The sequence below is a fragment of the Oncorhynchus nerka genome, linkage group LG15 (genome assembly GCF_034236695.1).
Source record: "Oncorhynchus nerka isolate Pitt River linkage group LG15, Oner_Uvic_2.0, whole genome shotgun sequence".
NCBI lineage: Eukaryota > Metazoa > Chordata > Actinopteri > Salmoniformes > Salmonidae > Oncorhynchus > Oncorhynchus nerka.
The window spans coordinates 78,952,075-78,973,324 of record NC_088410.1 but is presented as its reverse complement, the minus strand read 5'-3'; the positions used below and the strand labels follow the sequence as shown (position 1 = coordinate 78,973,324).

Genomic DNA, 21,250 nt, shown 5'->3' with positions numbered 1-21,250 from the left:
TCTGGTTTTACACCCCATCAGAGTACTGAGACTGCACTCGTGAAGGAGGTAAATTACCTTTTAATGGAGTCAGACCAGGGCTCAGCATCTGTCCTCGTGCTCCTAGACCTTAGCACCGCTTTTGACATCATCGATCACCACATTCTTGTGGAGAGATTGGAAACCCTAATTGGTCTACGTGGACAAGATATCAGTCCCTATTGGAGCTAAGAACACAAGCATTTCGCTACACCAGCAATAACATCTAGATGTGACCAAAACAATTTGATTTGATTTGGATGGTTTGTTCTCAGAAAAATCTATGGAAAGGTTCCATTCTATACCACTATTGTTCTCACTATATATGCTACCTCTTGGTGTCATTCAGAAACACAATGTCAACTTTCACTGCTATGCCTCTGACACAGATGTACATTTCGATGAAACATGATGAAGCCCCAAAGTTGCCCACCCTAGGAGGCCTGTGTTTAAGACATATGGAAGTCGATGGCTGCAAATGTTTCACTTTGAAACTCTGACAAAACAGAGATGCTAGTTCTAGGTCCCAAGAAACAAAGAGATCTGTTTTCTGATCTGACAATGAATCTCAATGGTTGTACAGTCGTCTCAAATTAAACTGTGAAGGACCTTAGCACTACTCTGGACCCTGATCTGTCTTGACGAACATATTGCTAGGATTCTTTTGCTATTCTCGACTTGAGTGGGTTGAGTCACTGACTTGATCTTCCTTTCTGGTTTTCATGCAATACTACATCATTTTCCGTATAAGCAGAATATGTTTTAATACCACTCAAATGATTGAAATTACAGGCTAAGAATGGACAGAGAGATAGGCCTATATGTTCCTCTTATCATATTTCTCCGATGTAAAATCAGTGTGTCTGTTTACAATGAAACTGTCCCTGTTTGCAATAATTAAATCTGAGACATTATTAGGAATCTGAGTATGGTACTTTCAAAAGCTAGGCCTACTTTTACACCCTTAACAGTTGGTCTACCGATGCAGAAAAATGTAAGCTATATCTGCTGGCTACTCTTCTTCTGTGGGTTAATTCAACAAGTGTTTCCCTAAAAGCTGTCTGTATCACGTTTAAGGTGTGATCCAGATGCAGACAGTGTCGAAGAAACAAAAGTTTATTTCTAACACAGGGGCAGGCAAAGGACAGGTCAATGGCAAGCAGGGGTCAATAATCCAGAGAGGGTGCAAAGGGACCAGAATGGCAGGCAGTCTCAGGGTCAGGGCAGGCAAGGCTCAATAATCAAGTAAGGTGGGGTAATGTACAAAACGGTAGGCAGGCTCAGGGTCAAGACATGGAAGAAAGTCAAAACCCGGAAAGGACTAGAAAACAGGAGAAAGAAACAGGCAGGAGCAGGGGAACAAACGCTAGTAGGTTTCACGAACAAAACGAACTGGCAAAAGATAAACAGAGAACACGGGTATAAATACACAGGGGAAGATGGGCGACACTTGGATGGGGGGTGGTGACAATCACAAAGACAGGTGAAACAGATCAGGGTATGACAGCCTGGGTTCAAACATCTTCTATTGTACAGAAAGTGAATAACTTAATTAAAACCTCTTAAGGATCTCTACAGATCGGTGTCCCACCCTCGGGACGGTTGAGCTAATGTGTGCTAATGCGATTAGCATGAGGTTGTAAGTAACAAGAACATTTCCAAGGACATAGACATATCTGATATTGTCAGAAAGTTTAAATTGTTGTTAATATAACTGCACTGTCCAATTTACAGTAGCTATTACAGTGAAATAATACCATGCTATTGTTTGAGGAAAGTGCACATAACTTGAAAAGTTATTAATAAACAAATTAGGCACATTTGGACAATCTTGATGCCAAATTTTGAACAGAACTGCAATGGTTCATTGTATCAGTCAAACTTTGCACATACGCTGTTGCTGTCTGGTGACCAACATCTAAATTGTGCCTGGGTTGGAATAATACATTATGGCCTTTCTCTTGCATTTCAAAGGTGATGGTACAAAAAAAATACAAAAAAAGATTGTTTATTTCTTTGTATTATCTTTTTCCAGACCCAATGTGTTATATTCTCCTACATTAATTTCACATTTCCACAAACCTCAAAGTGTTTCCTTTCAAATGGTATCAAGAATATGCATATCCTTGCTTCAGGTCCTGAGCTGCAGGCAGTTAGATTTGGGTATGTATTTTTAGACCAAAATTGAAAAAAAAGGGCTAGATCCTTATTAATCCATTGATAGTGACATAATTTCCCAAGCAAAGTACATATTTGTCTCCTTGGCTATAGAAGGTTGTTGCTCAGCCACTGAATGTCAAAGAAACAAAACAATGATATCCCCATCTGCATCGGAGTCACCTCTTACCCAAGTATTTTACAGCTTGCTCCTAGCATAAAGTATCATGGAACAAAGCAGTTATAATCAGATCTGTTTAATAGGCCTGTGCTATTTGAAAATAAGAATTTGTTCTTAACTGACCTGCCTAGTTAAATAAAGGTAAAATAAAATAAATAAATAAAAAGGCCTAGTGATGCCTTTAATTGTCCTTTCCAGCATGGTTCTAGCAACTATGTCCAGTGACATAAGGCTACCTGGCAAGCTAAATTACATCTAAATTACATCTATGCGCTTACAACTGCGACGTGGACAAGATAAAGCAAAGCTGTGCAACACAAACAACAACACATGGAATAAACAAACGTACAGTAAATAACATACTAGAAAAGTCTATATACAGTGTGTGCAAATGAAGTAAGATTAGGGAGGAAGGCCAATAAATAGGCCATGGTGGACAAAATAATTACAATTAAACACTGGATTGATAGATGTGAAGAAGATGAATGTGCAAGTAGCGATACTTGGGTAAAAGAGGAGCAAAAGAAAGAACAATATGGGATGAGGTAGTTGGATGGGCTATTTACAGATGGGCTATGTACAGGTGCAATGATCTGTAAGCTGCTCTGACAGCTGATGTTTAAAGTTAGTGAGGGAGATATGAGTCTCCAGCTTCAGTGATTTTTGCAATTCGTTCCAGTCATTGGCAGCAGAGAACTGGAAGGAAAGGCGGCCAAATGAGGAATTGGCTTTGGGGGTGACCAGTGAAATATACCCGCTGGAGTGCGTGCTACTGGTGGGTGCTGCTATGGTGAACAGTGAGCTGAGATATGAATGGGGCATGCTTATTTAGGATGGTGAGGAATTGAATGGGGCATGCTTATTTAGGATGGTGAGGAATTGAATGGGGCATGCTTATTTAGAATGGTGAGGAAAACACTTTTAAAGAATAACCAGGCATCCTCTACTGATGGAATGAGGTCAATATGCTTCCAGGATACCCGGGCCAGGTCGATTAGAAAGGCCTGCTCTCTGAAGGGCTTTAGGGAGCGTTTGACAGTGATGAGGGGTGGTCGTTTAACTGCAGACCCATTAGGGCCGTAGGCAATGAGGCAGTGATCGCTGAGATCCTGGTTGAAGACAGCAGAGGTGTATTTAGAGGGCAGTTTGGTCAGGATGATATCTAAGGGTGCCCGTGTTTACGGATTTGGGGTTTTATCTGGTAGGTTCATTGATCATTTGTGTGACATTGAAGGCATCTAGCTTAGACTGTAGGACTGCAAGGTGTTACGCATGTCTCAGTTTAGGTCACCTAACAGTACGAGCTCTGAAGATAGACGGGGGGCAATCAATTCGCATATGGTGTCCAGGGCACAGCTGGGGCTGAAGGTGGTCTATAGCAAGCGGCAACGGTGAGAGACTTGTTTCAGAAATGTTGGATTTTTAAAAGTAGAAGCTAGAATTGTTTGGGCACAGACCTGGATAGTATGACAGAACTCTACAGGCTATCTCTGCAGTAGATTGCCCCCTTTGGCAGTTCTATCTTGTCGGAAAATTTTATTGCTAGCGATGGAAATTTCAAGATTTTTGGTGGACTTCCTAAGCCAGGACTCAGACACGGCTAGGACATCCAGGTTGGCAGAGTGTGCTAAAGCAGTGAATAAAACAAACTTAGGGGGAGGCTTCTAATGTTAACATGCATGAAACCAAGGCTGTTATGCTTCCAGAACTCAACAAATGAGAGCTTCTGGGGAATGGGAGTGGAGCTAGGCGCTGCAGGCCCTGGATTAATCTCTACATCACCAGAGGAACAGAGGAGGTGTAGGATAAGGGTACGGCTAAAGGCTATAAGAACTGGTCGTCTAGTGCGTTCGGAACAGAGAGTAAAAGGAGCAGGTTTCTGGGAGCGGAAGAATAGATTCAAGGCATAATGTACAGACAATGGTATGGTAGGATGTGAATACTGGAGACACGGCAATTCAGACAGCTAGTGGGCCGGGGCTAGCAGGCTACAGAACGGCCTTAGGGGGACGTCGCAACGGAAGAGTCTGTTGTAGCCCCCTCGGACAGTTATGTCGGCAGACCAGTCATGATGTATCGGCAGGGCTCCATGTAGGCAGTAAAAGGGTCCAGGCCAATTGGCAAAATGGGTATTGTAGCCCAAGAAATTGGCTGATGGACCTCTTCAGCTAGCCGGGAGGGGGGCCTAGCTCGGGGCTAGCTCCAGGCTAACTGGTGCTTGCTTCGGGACAGAGACGTTAGCCAGGAGAAGCCAATTGGATAGCAGCTGCAATGATCCAGTGTAAAGGTTCAGAGCTTGCGGTAGGAATCCGGAGATGTGGAGATGTTGTAGAGGGGGAAAAAACAGTCCGATATGCTCTAGACAGCTAGTGGGCCACAGCTAGCAGGCTAGCAGATGGGCATTCAGGGGACGTCACGACGGAGGAGCCTGTTGAAACCCCCTCGGTAGTAGCTAGTTAGCTGGCTAGCTTCTGTTGGGGGTTCCGGTTCTAAAGTATAGAAAATAGCAGATCCATACCACACTGGGTGAGGCGGGTTGCAGGAGAGTATGTTGAAATTGAGGTTAAAAATATAAACAATATATACAAAATATATACGAAGATTTTTTTATTTTGATAAACGTGACACGACAAGACAACGACAAAGACGTCTGACTGCTACGCCATCTTGCATTACCAGGACATGTACTCAGACCATGCACTGACCAACTGGCAAGTGTCTTCACTGAGTCTGTAATACCTACATGTTTCAAGCAGACCACCATAGTCCCTGTAGCACTCACGTCTGTAGCCATGAAGTGCTTTGAAAGGCTGGTCATGGCTCACATCAACACCATTATCCCAGACCCTCTCCAATTCGCATACCGCACCAACAGATCCACAGATGATGCAATCTCTATTGCACTCCACACTGCCCTTTCCCACCTGGACAAAATAAACACCTACTTGAGAATGCTATTCATTGACTACAGCTCAGCGTTCAACACCATAGTGCCCTCAACGCTCATCCCTAAGCTAAGGACCCAAGTACAAAACACCTCCCTCTGCAACTGGATCCTGGTTTTCCTGGCGGGCTGCCCCAGGTGGTAAGGGAAGGCAACAGCACGACTCTGAGTTTGAGTTTAGTTTGAATTTATTTATATTATTTTTTACAGAGACAGTGCTTATTAATCAACGTTTCAGTAAAAGTGCCGGTTTTAGCCAGCCGGCTAATTTTCAATCGCAGTCCCTGGCCAGGTTATTAAAAAAAATGACAATATAGACCATCATTGAGCAGTGAGCACACGCAGAACAACATAGGACAAGCAAGACATAGCATAGAGACAGAGCAACATAGGACAAGCAAGACGTAGCATACAGACAGAGCAACATAGAACAAAAAGCAACAAGACAAAATTCATAAAAGCAACAAAGTGACAGACAACAGACAACATGGAAAGCGGCAATACACAGCTAGGGATTATGTCCACAAAAATGATTGACCTTCAGCCATGTCTTCATGCATTTTGTGAAAGTGTGATATGTGGTGCAGTTGTGTGTGTCTGATGGCAGTGTATTCCAGACATGGGAAGCTCTCACAGAGAAAGCGGATTTAATAAAAGTGCTTTTCATTAAGGGAACTATACAGTCACCTCTCATGGCAAACCTTGTGGATCTGCTGCCATATGTTTGGATTTTCTGTTTAACAAAAATACTGAGTGGAGGGGGAGCCAGGCCATTTAGGATCTTGAATACAAGACATGCATCAGTGTATTGCACAAGATTTTCCAAACTCAGGAGCTCATGCTTTCTGAGGATGTAACAGTGATGATGGCTAATGGGATTCCTATCAAGCACTCTGAGAACCTGATTGTAGACAGACTGAATAGGTTTTAATGTTGTACAGCAAGCAGCTCTAACACCATTGTTAAGTTTGCCGACGATACAGCGGTGGTAGGCCTGATCACCGACAACAATAGACAGCCAATAGGGAGGAGGCCAGAGACCTGGCAGTGTGGTGCCAGGACAACAACCTCTCCCTTAACGTGATCAAGACAAAAGGAGATTATCGTGGACTACAGGAAAATATTCACATCGACGGGGCTGTAGTGGAGCAGGTTGAGAGCTTCAAGTTCCCTGGTGACCACCTAATCCAATCACATCAAGACAGTTGTGAAGAGGGCACAACAACACCTATTCCCCCACAGGACACTGAAAATATTTGGCAAGGGTCCTCAGATCCTCATAAAGTTATACAGCTGCACCATCGAGAGCATCCTGCCTGACTGGTTGCATCACCCCTGATATGGAAACTGCTCTGCATCCGACAGCAAGGTCTTGCTGTCGGATGCAGTACACCACTCGGGCCAAGCTTTTTGCCATCCAGGACCTCTGTACCGGTACCCCCTGTATGTAGCCCCGCTATTGTTATTTACTGCTGCTCTTTAATTACTTGTCATCATCTACAAAATAGCTTCCAACACTCTACTCCGTAAACTGGATGCAGTCTATCACAGTGACATCTGTTTTGTTACCAAATCACCTTATACCACTCACCACTGCGACCTGTATGCTCTAGTCGGCTGGCCCTCGCTACATATTCGTAGCCACACCCACTGGCTCCAGGTCATCTATAAGTCTATGCTAGGTAAAGCTCCACCTTATCTCAGTTCACTGGTCACAATAACAACACCCACCCGTAGCACATGTTCAAGCAGGTATATCTCACTGATCATCCCCAAAGCCAACACCTCATTTGGTCGCCTTTCCTTCCAGTTCTCTGCTGCCAGTGACTGGAACGAATTGCTAAAATCGCTGAAGTTGGAGAATTGTATTTCCCTCACCAACTTTAAACATCAACTATCTGAGCAGCTAACCGATCGCTGCAGCTGTACATAGTCCATCTGTAAATAGCCCACCCAATCTACCTACCTCATCCCCATACTGTTTATATTTTATTTACTTTTCTGCCCTTTTGCACACCAGTATCTCTACTTGCACATCATCATCTGCTCATTTATCACTCCAGTGTTAATCTGCTAAATTGTCATTATTCGCTCCTATTTATTGCCTACCTCCTCATGCCTTTTGCACACACTGTATATAGACTTTCTTTTTTCTACTATGTCATTGACTTGTTTATTGATGACTCCATGTGTAACTCTGTGTTGTTGTCTGTGTCACACTGCTTTGCTTTATCTTGGCCAGGTCGCAGTTGCAAATGAGAACTTGTTCTCAACTAGCCTACCTGGTTAAATAAAGGTGAAATAAAATGTAAAAAAATAAAAACTTGTTTTTCTTATCTCTTGTCTCTTTTTTGAGGTATTTTCTTAAAACTGCATTGTTGGTTTAGGGCTTGTAAGTAAGCATTTCACTGTAAAGTCTACACCTGTTTTATTCAGAGCATGTGACAAATACATTTTGATTTGATATATTAGGCAGTGTCAGAGGAAGGCCCTAAAAATTGTCAAAGACTCCAGCCACCCTAGTAATAGATTGTTCTCTCTGCTACCACACGGCAAATCGTACCAGATCGCCAAATCTCGGTCCAAAATGCTTCCTAACAGCTTCTACCCCCAAACCATAAGACTGCTGAACAATTAATCAAATGACTACCCAGCCTATTTGCATTGGCCACCATTTTTTTTATGCTGCTGCTATTGGCTGTTTATTACCTATGCATAGTCCCTTTACCCCTACCTACATGTACATATTACCTCAATTACCTAGACTAACCTGTACCCCCGCACATTGACTCACTACCGGTACCTCCTGTATATAGCCTCATTATTGTTATTTTATTGTGTTACTATCTTTTTACTTTAGTTTATTTAGTAAATATTTTCTTAACTCTTATCTTTCTTAAAACTGCATGGTTGGTTAAGGGCCTGTAAGTAAGCATTTCACGGTAAGGTCTACTGTATTGTATTCGGCGCATGTGACAGATAAGATTTGATGTGATAAATACCAGACCAGCCCAGTACAACTCAGCCCAGCTTGTCTCAGTTTGACCTAATAGTGTGAATCAGGCAATAGTGTGTTCCTCAAGGCATGGTCACACCATAGACTTATGGGTCACATCATTGAGAATTAGAAAAAATACACTACCAGTCAAAAAGTTTTTCTTTATTTTCTACATTGTAGAATAATAGTGAAGACATTACAACTATGAAATAACAAATATGGAATCATGTAGTAGCCAAAAAAGTGTTAAACAAATCAAAATATATTTTATATTTGAGATTCTTCAAATACACATCCTTTGCCTTGATGACAGCTTTGCACATGCTTGGCATTCTCTCAACCAGCTTCACTGGCTTTGTTGGAATGCTTTTCCAACAGTATTGAAGGAGTTCCCACCTATGCTGAGCACTAGTTGGCTGCTTTTCCTTCACTCTGCGGTCAGACTCATCCCAAACCATCTCAATTTGGTTGAGGCCGGGGGATTGTGGAGGACAGGTCATCTGATGCAGCACTCCATCACTCTCCTTCTTGGTAGAATAGCCCTTATACAGCCTGGAGGTGTGTTGGGTTATTGTCCTTTTGAAAAATAAATGTTAGTCCCACTAAGGGCAAATCAGATGGGATGGCGTATCGCTGCATAATGCTGTGATAGACATGCTGGTTAAATGTGCCTTGAATTCTAAATAAATCACAGACAGTGTCACCAGCAAAGCACCCCCACACCACATCTCCTCCTCCATGCTTTACAGTTGGAAATACGCATGAAGAGATCATCCGTTCACCTACACCGCGTCTCGCAATGACACTGTAGTTGGAACCAAAAATCTCCAATTTAGACTCCAGACCAAAGGACAAATTTACACCAGTCTAATGTCCATTGCTCGTGCTTCTTGGCCCAAGCAAGTCTCTTCTTATTATTGTTGTCCTTTAGTAGTGTCTTCACTATTATTTTACAATGTAGAAAATAGTATAAATAAAGAAAAACCCTTGAAGGAATAGGTGTTCTAAAACTTTTAACCAATAGTGTATATCCAATCTAGGCTTCCCTGTGCATGTTGGGATGGCACCGGGTCATAAACTACATCCTGAGTCAACTACATAAAAGCAGTTCTCTGTAAAATTCTCAGAGCCCAATATTGAATGTCTACCCAGAGACCAAGAGGCATCTTTTCCCATGTTGGAGATCCACTGCGCCAAAGTCTCTGCATCATCATGGGGAACCTTTGGAGCATATAATGAGTTGTATTACTGCAACACCTTTCAGCCAGCTGCAGATCGGTTTCAATGGAACAATTTGGAATGTCAACCTAACCTCAACAACAGAGGAATTACTCACGGAAGTGTCAACAGGATCAAATAAGACAAATCAATTGAATTAAATATGGTACTTACAATTGGAATGTTATGCTAATGCCATTGTACCTTGCTGCAATATGATACTTAAAAGTTGACATCCTCCGGGTCTGTGTCTGTCTGTCTCTGCAATGAATGTGAAGATTACAAGGCTTGAATGCTGGTTTATATGGTGTTCTGGATCTAGAAAGGTGGGTGTCTTTCTATTGGTTGCTTCTGTCCATCTATCAGAATATGAAGCCATCTAACAAATCAGGTAATTGAAAGTTGTGACACCATTGCTTGATCAATGCATGTAAACGTGGCAAAAAAGCTGCGGGGAAACATGTTGCATTATAATATTAATTGAAGCACATTTACTTCCCTTTTGATCTTGATTCACATGTGAAATGGGCAAGCTAGAGCAAGTTTATCGCCTAGGTTTCTCTTTAGATGTGCACCTTGACAGTTTTTTATTCTGTGATCACATGCTGAGAAAAGTTGTTATTCTATGTTACTTCTGTAAAAGTATGTTGTGGGTGTACAGGCTTCCCAAAACCCACCCATATCAGTAATATTACTGAAATTAGAGTCATATTAAATTGAAATTAATAGAATGTAATCCTCAACCCAACACCATGTTAGTAGTGTCAGGTAATTTGGGAAAATTCTGAAAACATTTAAAAACCAAGTAGCCTGTCAGTCAGATTTCCAATCAGAAGTTTGCATCATTGCATGCAGTTTCCATTTTAAATGATAATAAATAATATTGATAATTTGATAGTATGGGGGCATTGCAAAACAAAATTATTTTAATTTCTATGAATAATACAACATGCAAAACCTTACATCATCTGTCTGCGACAGTTGAAGTTGAGTACTGGCACAGGTGGGTTTTGACTACATGGGATGCAGCTAATGTCAGAAGTGTCTTTTCGTAGCAGGTTAGCATCATTAGGTTAATTAAGGTTCAGAAAAGCTAAAATACTAAAATTCTCCCAGACATGACTCAGACAGGCAACTTTTGATGTCACTTTGACTTAGCTGCATCCCTTCTAACCATGACCACACAGGTGACACATTTCCATAGCATGGCTATTAGCCATACATCTATTGTTGCGAAATATATCTATATGGGGTCATGTAAATTAGTTAATTATAGGGTGTCAGATAAAATCTTCCTAGTGTAGCTACGTAAAAAAGGTGTTCACCGTAGCTGGTGCTAGCGCTTTTTATTCAGTAACGTTACTTGTTAGCATTATCAAATAGACCATGGAAGATTATCAATTGGACAGAAGTCCGTCATCTCAACTCCTCCGTCCTCCTCCGTGACCCAGAAACCGCTAAGTGGTTGAGGGATTGAGGAGTGTCAATTCGTTAGTAGGCGAAGAAAGAAGTCTGCTCCCCTCCTCGATTACCTACTTTGACAGAGGATGCACAAGGGTAACCTCACACGGAAGTGTTTTAAAATCCGCCACACCCCCTTTGAATCAGCTGTTTTCTCTAAGGAGAAAAGCATGCACACAGTTAAATACAATATGCTACTTATCCTTTTATCTATAAAATGTCTTGCACAACATTTGTTTTTATCACTTTACACATTTATTCTGAGATTCCACCCATCAGGGATTCTTAAAAGACAAGACAATCTCAACTATTGTTTCACAAATATTTGTGAAGTACATACATGTTTTCTTCAGAAAATGCAACTAACTCGTTAGCATGTTTTTCTAGATTCAGAACATAAAACAACATTTAGAAAATAAACATCCTGCACAGCAAATACTTCAATAATTCAACCATATGTTGCAGAAGATTGATTAAAATATTTTTTCTGAATATTAACAAAAAAAATATTTTATGGGGGTTAGCATCAGTGACAGAGATGACAACAGATAGGCCTACTCAAAAACAGACATATTTTAGCCTCTAAAAATACATGTTCAATACAAACATTTGTAAAATATAGAGAATTATTCATTTGAAAATCCCCAAGAAAAACATAACCATTCAATCTAATCGGACGGAGTAGACGTTAGACAAAAATCTGACGGAGTTTATGTTTTATGATGTTGCCACATTTTTCATCTTCATTCAAGTGGTATACACAGTAGCAATTTAGTTTTTCCTCAGTTGCATTCAGACTTGAAAACCTAATTAAAATAAACATATTTGACAATTCATATTATATCTTAATCTATCAGGGAGATGGAGTTTACAGTTTATGGTTGTGACCATGGTGATATATTGTTTGTATAAATCTATCAAATGTAAAGGACTTTACAGACCATGAAGAAGAGGTCCTTATGGTATAGCTGGCCAAATTTCCGGACAATTTTTTAAAGAATCACAGTTTTAATATAAATATTCTTTAAAGTCACTGGGTTATTGCAACAAACTACATAAGATCCTTTTTCAGTTACTATAAATATTGCCCGTTTTTAGAATTTAAAACACTTTTTTGGAGAGTTTGAAATTAGGATCCTTTGCTCTAGTCTGTAATTACTCTAGCGAGTAATATACTCGGAAGCGGCAGGTGGGGTTCGTGCCTCCTAAGTCGGACTAAAAGACGGCTCTGAGTGCCTCTCCTACGCCGGCGTTGTTTTGCGTCGGCCACTGGAATCAGTTTAATTGCTCTGGGTGGTACAGACAAAGGATGCACTTTGGGGAAGTCGTATTCCTGTGTCACGATCGTCGTATGAAGCGGACCAAAATGCAGCGTGGTATATGTTCATGATGATTTTTTAATAAAAGAAAGCACTGAACACTGAATACAAACTATACAAAACAATAAACAAATAACGACCGTGAAGCTATAATGAGAACTGTGCTGACACAAGCAACTAACATAGACAATCACCCACAAACAAACAGTGAAACCCAGGCTACCTAAGTATGATTCTCAATCAGAGACAACTAATGACTCCTGCCTCTGATTGAGAACCATACTAGGCCGAAACATAGAAATCCCAAAATCTTTTCAATTATTTTAAATTCTAGCTGCATTATCTCTGCTATAGGACGTTGAGGTCACCTCGCCACCTGATGACAGCATCAGCTGTATGGCTTTCATTCCGCCCACCATGCCAGGAAACTTCCACATTCAAGGATCCTGGGCCAATGACGTGAGTGATTGTCACTATAAGTTGAATCAGGTTGGAAGTAGTCCTGGTTTGGCACAACAGTATGCACAGCTCTCCAGGGCCACGGTTGGTGACCGCTGTCTTAATTGCTCTCTGTGTGCCCTTACCAAAGGTGCAGTGCTGGGAGGTGCAGGACAATGTGCCGACCATCCCTAATACCCTGACTACACCGCTCGTGTCGCTTGCGTGAGCGTTGCAAAATAATTTTAGGAATATATTTTATTCAATTATTGCACCCATACTGCTCGCGCGCCAACGAGCATCTGCGTTGCCGAGGGCTAAAATAGAAGTCATTCCTATTTCTGACGCAGATTGCGCTGCAAGTCCTGCCTCTCTCATCTCTTCATTGGTTTATAGAAGCAGGTACCCACGTTCCATCTCCTCATTGGTTATACCCACATGGGTGATTGAAAGACAAACTGTTTTGCCGGTTGTCGAGGTAATACTATGAAAGTGTAGATGCCAATCACCATTTAAGTTCAAACACGAACAAGCCTGGAAGGGGGAGAGATGACTAGAAACGATTCGGTTGACCGTTTTATGTGTGGATTAATTGTCGGAGTAGAGGACCTTGTGCATTTCAGGTAAAATTACAACTCAATTTTTATATCCCAGGACAAATTAGCTAGCAACAGCAAGCTAGCTAAATAGGACAAATTAGCTAGAAAGTGCAAGCTAACTAGCTAAATGCCATACATGTTTAATGCTTTTCGACCTGTCCCCAAATTAATGTAATTGGTTCAGAGTTTGTTTTGATATTTTAACCTGCATGTCGTGATCACATTTGGTGTAGGGGGACAAAATACATGTATGCACGATAGCGCACGTTGGCGCACGCGCACAGCCGGTTTGGGTTCCATGGCCCAGCAGATGCACACTGGTCATGTACTGGACATTTGCTGGAGTGATGTAAGCCTGGCATAACACACTAGAACTGCAAGCACAGAGAATTATGAACATACTATTGTTCACACAGCTACTGCCTTATAACTACAATACATTTAAGATGCTGGATGAGCAATGAGAAACATTGCTGTGTCGGTGTCTTGGAAATGGGAATAATAAATACCTGGATTCCAGGGTCTGATTATACACTTTTCTGTTTAAACAGGATAGAAACAAAGTATTGTTGGCTTCCTGTGACAAGACAGTTAAGATGTGGGACCTGAACATAAAACCAGGTTGAACAGGTAACAACCTCCTCTCTCTTTTCAACCATGTTGCCCGAACAGACTAATAACGTAAGGATGATGATAAAATGATCTTGATGAAAACCCACGTTTACCCTCTAGCACGATGGCACTGGATGAAAACTACAGCTGTATTATGACGGGCAGCTGGGACAAAACACTGAAGACCGTCATTCTAAACATTTGAGAATAGTCATCTCTCAGAATGCTATAAAGTGCACTTTTGAAGTCATTGGTTCTAATTACAAAAGGAGGATGTTAGATGTGATGATCTTCTTCCCTCATCTCTTTGTCCCCCCCTCAGTTCTAGGACACATGCTCCCCCAATCCCGTAATTTCTCTGCAGATGCCAGAGAGAAGCTAGTGTGCATATGTGGTGTACCCCATAGCAGTGCTGGCCATAGCAGAGAGAGGCCTTCCCTTTCTTTTTCTCTTAATCACGTATTGTTTCTCTCTCTCTCTGTATACTGTTCATCTTAACATCATCCTGAGCATTTGCAGCATCGGTTCTTCATGAATGACCTCTGAATGCCCTTGTTGAACATTCTCTACAGCATTGCTGTGTGGAAATATTTAAGGCCAAGCGGGCTTTACACAGGTTTTGCACTGGGGGTCGCATGGCTATCCACTACATTAACCCCCCAAACCTGTGTGGCCACATAGAAGACTCAAGTTTTGGAATTCAAAGTCCCAGTAAGATTATTGAATTGTGATGTACCTGTCTATGGGTTTTTTGTTGCAGATCCAAGGACAACTTTATCTTTAAGTGTCACAGGTCCAATGGCACCAACACTGCTACCCTACGACCCTGTTCCTGGAGAGCTACCCTCCTGTAGGTTTTCACTCCAACCCCATTATTAACTCACCTGATTCAGTTTATCAACCAGGTAATTATTAGAATCAGGTGTGCTAGATTACGGTTGGACCGAAAACCTACAGGACGGTAAGCTCTCCAGGAACAGGGTTGGCGAGACCTGCTGTATACACTGTATGTTGCCTTGTCTTTATTCAGTAATGCAATGGTGCCTTTCTTTACATGAGTAGTTGTCAATTAGTCTCAAACTAAACAACGTAGCATTGATCTCTCTCCCTACCATATTTTCTATATCTTTCTCTCTCTTAACTCCCCCCTCTCTCTTGCTCTCCCTCCATTTCTCCCCCTCTACCTCACTCTCTCAGGTGAATGCTATCTCCTTCCACCCTGTCCATGGTACAATGTCCACTGTGGGACCTGACAGACGCTTCATCTTCTGGGACAAAGATGCCCGCACCAAGTTAAAGACCTCAGAGCAGCTGGACTCTCCAATCACCACTTGCTGCTTCCACAACAACGGCAACATATTCACCTATGCCTCCAGCTACGATTGGTCAAAGGTGAGATTAATGATTTCACTAAATTAATAAATCTACTGTATGTCTATTGTATTGTCTTATACCCGTTTGTGTTAGCACTCTAATGCAGTCAGTTGCTAACTCATGTCATCTCTGAACACCCAGGAGCATGAATACTACAATCCCCAGAAAAATACAAAATTCATTTTCCTGCCGAATGCTGCTGAGGAACAAGATATGGTGAAAGAGGGACAGTTGTTGTCTGTAACCTCAGAGACAATGTCGCCTGATGGGGCTGCCCCCCTTCCTCAGTGCTGTTGTGACACTCGCTGGGACCTTCATCACTATCCCATGGTTGTTCGAATGCAGGGAGGCAGGCTGTCACTAGTTTTGCTCTGTTAAAAGTAGTGTGATAGATTTTTTTCAGTGCTGCTGCGTAGTGCTAAGTTTGAGGTTGCAGGTGTACTGACTTGAAGTCAGGCTGTCAGTATTGGTTTAACCTATGCTGTGCATATAGGCTCCCTTAGCCCATGAAGGGTCAGTGATTTCCTGGAATGGAGAAGACTCGATTTGATAACTGAATTTTTGGAAAAAGAAGGATTTTCAGTGCCTTTGTAAACACCTGGACCTATGCCTTGGCGTGGTGTTGCATACTGAGCATGGACCAATCAGAGGAGACTACTCGCCCAGTATTGATGACAGCTGTGTGAATATTTTTTTGTTTCACCTTAATTTCACCTTTATTTAATCAGGTAGGCCAGTTGAGAACAAGTTCTCTTTTACAACTGCGATCTGGCCAAGATAAAGCAAAGCAGTGTGACACAAACAACAACACAGAGTTACACATGGAATAAACAAACATACAGTCAATAACACAATAGAACAAAAAGTCTATATACAGTGTGTGCAAATGGCATGAGGAGGTAAGGCAATAAATAGGCCATAGTAGCGAAGTAATTACAATTTAGCAAATTAACACTGGAGTGATAGATGTGCAGATGATGATGTGCAAGTAGAAATACTGGTGTGCAAAAGAGAAAAAAAATTACATTTAAAAAAAATATATATATATGGGGATGAGGTAGGTAGATTGGATGGGCTATTTACAGATGGGCTGTGTACAGCTGCATCGATCGTTAAGTTGCTCAGATAGCTGATGCTTAAAGTTAGTGAGGGAGATATAAGTCTCCAACTTCAGCGATTTTTGCAATTCTTTCCAGTCATTGGCAGCAGAGAACTGGAAGGAAAGGCGGCCAAAAGTGGTGTTGGCTTTGGGGATGACCAGAGAGATATACCTGCGCGTGCTACGGGTGGATGTTGTTATGGTGACAAGTGAGCTGAGATAAGGCAGAGCTTTACCTAGCAATAACTTATAGATGACCTGGAACCAGTGGGTCTGGCGACGAATATGTAGCGAGGGCCAGCCGATGAGACCATACAGGTCGCAGTGGTGGGTGGTATATGGGGCTTTGGTGACAAAATGGATGGCACTGTGATAGACTGAATCCAGATTGCTGAGTAGATTGTTGGAGGCTATTTTGTAAATGATATCGTCGAGGATCGGTAGGATGGTCAGTTTTACGAGGGTATCTTTGGCAGCGTTAGTGATGGAGACTTTGTTGTGAAATAGGAAGCAGATTCTAGATTTAATTTTGGATTGGAGATGTTTAAAAACCTCTTTGAGCTAGAAATTGCAGAGCACGAAATTGAGTCTGGAAGGAGAGTTTACAGTCTAACCAGACACCTAGTTATTTGTAGCTGTCCACATATTCTAAGTCAGAACCGTCCAGAGTAGTGATGATAGTCAGCGGGTGGGTGTGGGCAGCGATCGGTTGAAAAGCATGCATTTAGTTTTAATAGCGTTTAAGAGCAGTTGGAGGCCACGGAAGGAGTGTTGTATGGCACTGAAACTCACTTGGAGGTTTGTTAACACAGTGTCCAAAGAAGGGCCATATGTATACACAATGGTGTCGTCTGCATAGAGGTGGATCAGGAAATCACCAGCAGCAAGAGCGACATCGTTGATATATAGAGAAAAAATAGTCGGCCCGAGAATTGAACCCTGTGGCACCCCCATAGAGACTGCCAGAAGTCCGGAAAACAGGCCCTCCAATTTGAAACACTGAAATCTATCTGAGAAGTAGTTGTTGAACCAAGCAAGGCAGTCATTTGAGAAACCAAGGCTGTTGAGTCTGCCAGTAAGAATACGGTGATTGACAAAGTCGAAAACCTTGGCCAGGTCGATGAAGACGGTTGCACAGTACTGTCTTTTATCAATAGCGGTTATGATATTGTTTAGTACCTTGAGCGTCGCTGAGGTACACCCGTGACCAGCTCTCTGTATACTCTGTATACTCGTCGCAAGACCCACTGGTTGATGCTTATTTATAAAACCCTCTTAGGCCTCACTCCCCCCTATCTGAGATGTTTACTGCAGCCCTCATTCTCCACATACAACACCCGTTCTGCCAGTCACATTCTGTTAAAGGTCCCTAAAGCATACACATCCCTAGGTCGCTCCTCTTTTCAGTTTGCTACAGCTAGCGACTGGAACGAGCTGCAACAAACACTCAAACTGACAGTTTTATCTCAGTTTTATCAGTTTGACCTTTGTGCTGATGACTTTGCCCAATAATGTACCATGTTTTTGTGTTGCTACCATGTTGTTGTCATGTTGTGTTGCTACCATGCTGTGCTGTCCTGTTTTGCTGTTATTTTGTTGTCTTAGGTTTCTCTTTATGTAGTGTTGTGTCTCTCTTGTTGTGATGTGTGTTTTGTCTGATATTTATATTGTATTTTTTATTTAATATTTTAAAATCCCAGGCCCTTGTCCCCGCAGGAGGCCTTTTGCCTTTTTGTAGACCGTCATTGTAAATAAGAATTTGTTCTTAACTGACTTGCCTAGTTAAATAAAAGTTAAATAAAAATAAATAAATAATCAAATAAAAAGTGGAACCAACATGACCATGATGCTCTTTTATGTCTGTGCTTTAATCCAAGTGGCCACTAGGTGGAGTGTTCTGCCTTTTTGCCTGTGGTGATCCAGACAGAGACAAAGAAAGGTTTGGAGGTCAGTTGAGGATTAAATTAGTGGTTTGATTCATCAGGTGAGTGCTTTGAGTGGTAAAGGGGCCTGGGATTGAGGATTTATCAGTTGGATATGAATGAGGGGTGGTGGGGGGCTACAAAGGCCATGTGTGAAAAATGGATTGGTCATGGTGAAGGTGTGAATGAAATGCATTTTATTGTGGTCATTAGAGTGTCACCTCACTGCCAGCCAGGGCCTAGGTACTTAGCAGATGTGCGCCAATGCACCGAGGTTGCGAAGTTACAGTATTACTGTCCACTGGCTCCTCACAAACCTTGTGTGCTTGCATCAAAAAGGCTTTGGTTTTAAAACAAACCAATGTTTTCAGCCACACAGGCCACAATCCATCATTTGGAACTCGTAGGCATAAGAATATGTACTGATGTATGTAAAGGTGTTACTGATTGATACTACTGAATGTAAATGTAACATAAAAATGGAGATGGAACATGTTTGGATGTAGGCCTAGAGTAATGGATCTCTTTCTCTCCGTGTGGTGTCAGGTTGGATCTTATTTGGTTCTGTTGTTCTTATTTTTAGTTCAGACCTTGAGCTGTCTATTGATGTTCTGTATTATGTCATGTTCTATGTTTTGTGTGGACTGTTGAACCCAGGAAGAGTAGCTGCTGTGTCAGCAACAGCTAATTGGGATCCTAATAAAACACAACAACAAAAATACTAGAACCCAATGTTTCATTACCCTCCCCACGCCATCTTTTCATAAATCCATGTGATTTTCATTGTGTCAATTATTCATAGGAGTCAATAGGCTGTACCATGCTGCTGTAGTAATTAGAGGTGCTATAAATATACTGGCTAAGTCATGTTTTATTCAGGGGTAAAGGTGGTGACCCACACTCGGTCCAATTGTACTTGCCCTGGCATGTTCTCCGGACCCTAGTCAGCCCTAACTGATGTTTGTTCCTCTGTACAATCAAACAATCAATTATATCATAATGGAGTCAGGATTCTCTCATTGGTGCAGCTGTAGAACCTTTTGAGGATCTGAGGACCCATGACAAATCTTTTTAGTATCCTGAGGGGGAACAGGTTTTGTTGTGCCCTCTTCACAACTGTCTTGGTGTTGCTTGAACCATGTTAGTTTGTTGGACACCAAGGAACTTGAAGCTCTCAACCTTCTCCACTACAGTCCCGTCGATGAGAATGGTGGTGTGCTCGGTCCTCCTTTTCCTGTTGTCCAGAATCATCTCCTTTGTCTTCGTCTTGTTGTCCTGGCACCACACGGCCAGGTCTCTGACCTCCCTATAGGCTGTCTCGTCGTTGTCGTGATCAGGCCTACCACTGTTGTTTCATTGGAAAACTTAATGATGGTGTTGGAGTGGTGCCTGGCCATGCAGTTATGAGTGAACAGGGAGTACAGGAGGGAACTCTGCATGCACCCCTGAGGGGCCCCCATGTTGAGGATCAGCAACGGTTCTCAATTACGTGGTCCTCTTTCACCCTACATTGGTATCAGAAGTCTGATGGCACTATGGTTTAATAAGAGCGACTGCTAAGTGAACTGAATGTATATTTAAAAATGAACAGTTCCAAAGCATGCTGAGTATTATTCTAATTAGTTCAGTCCCGAAATAAAGACGATAATAATATCCAATGTGCTTTGCATTTCATTTTGGTGTGTTCATTTTCACATACAGTACCAGTCAAAATTTTGGACGCACCTACTCATTCAAAGGTTTTTCTTTATTTTTTACTATTTTCTACATTTCAGAATAAAAGTGAAGACATCAAATCTATGAAATAACGCATATGGAATCATGTAGTAACCAAAAAAGTGTTAGACAAATCAAAATATATTTTACATTTGAGATTCTTCAAAGTAGCCACCCTTTGCCTTGATGACAGCTTTGGACACTATTTGCATTCTCTCAACCAGCTTCATGAGGTAGTCACCTGGAATGCATTTCAAGTTAATTTGTGGAATTTCTTTCCTTCTTAATGCGTTTGAGCCAATCAGTTGTGTTGTGACAATGTAGAGTTGGTATACAAAAGATAGCCCTATTTGGTAAAAGACCAAGTCCATATTATGGCAAGAACTGCTCAAATATGCAAAGAGAAACAACAGTCCATCAATACTTTAAGACATGAAGGTCAGTCAATCCGGAAAATTTCTTCAAGTGCAGTCGCAAAAGCCATCAAGCGCTATGATGAAACTGGCTCTCATGAGGACCGCCACAGGAAAGGAAGACCCAGAGTTACCTCTGCTGCAGAGGATAAGTTCATTGGAGTTACCAGCCTCAGAAATTGCACCCCAAATAAATTAGTTAAAGTAACAGGCACATCTCAACATCAACTGTTTAGAGGAGACTGCGTGAATCAGGTCTTCATGGTCGAATTGCTACAAAGAAACCACTACTAAAGGATACCAATAATAATAAGAAACTTGCTTGAACCAAGAAACACAAGCAATGGACATTAGACTGGTGGAAATCTGTCCTTTGTTCTGATTAGTCCAAATGTGAGATGTTTCGTTCCAACCGCTGTGTCTTTGTGAGATGCAGAATAGGTGAACAGAGGATCTCCACATGTGTGGTTCCCACCGTGAAGCATGGAGGAGGAGGTGTGATGGTGTGGGGGTGCTTTGCTGCTGAAACTGTCAGTGATTTATTTAGAAGTCAAGGCACACTTAACCAGCATCGCTACCACAGCATTCTGCAGCGATACGCCATCCCATCAGGTTTGCGCTAAGTGGGACTATCATTTGTTTTTCAAAAGGACAATGACCCAACACACCTTCAGGCTGTGTAAGGGCTATTTGACCAAGAAGGAGAGTGATTGAGTGCTGCATCAAATTACCTGTCCTCCAGAATCACCCAACCTCAACCCAATCTGGTTGAGTGAATACC

General features: G+C 41.9%; 1 pseudogene; it reads left to right on the top strand.

Annotated features, from left to right (window-relative positions):
- The first annotated feature begins 5,307 nt into the window (after positions 1–5,307).
- Positions 5,308–15,697, top strand: LOC115142347 (mRNA export factor-like; annotated as a pseudogene).
- Positions 15,698–21,250: the final 5,553 nt, after the last annotated feature.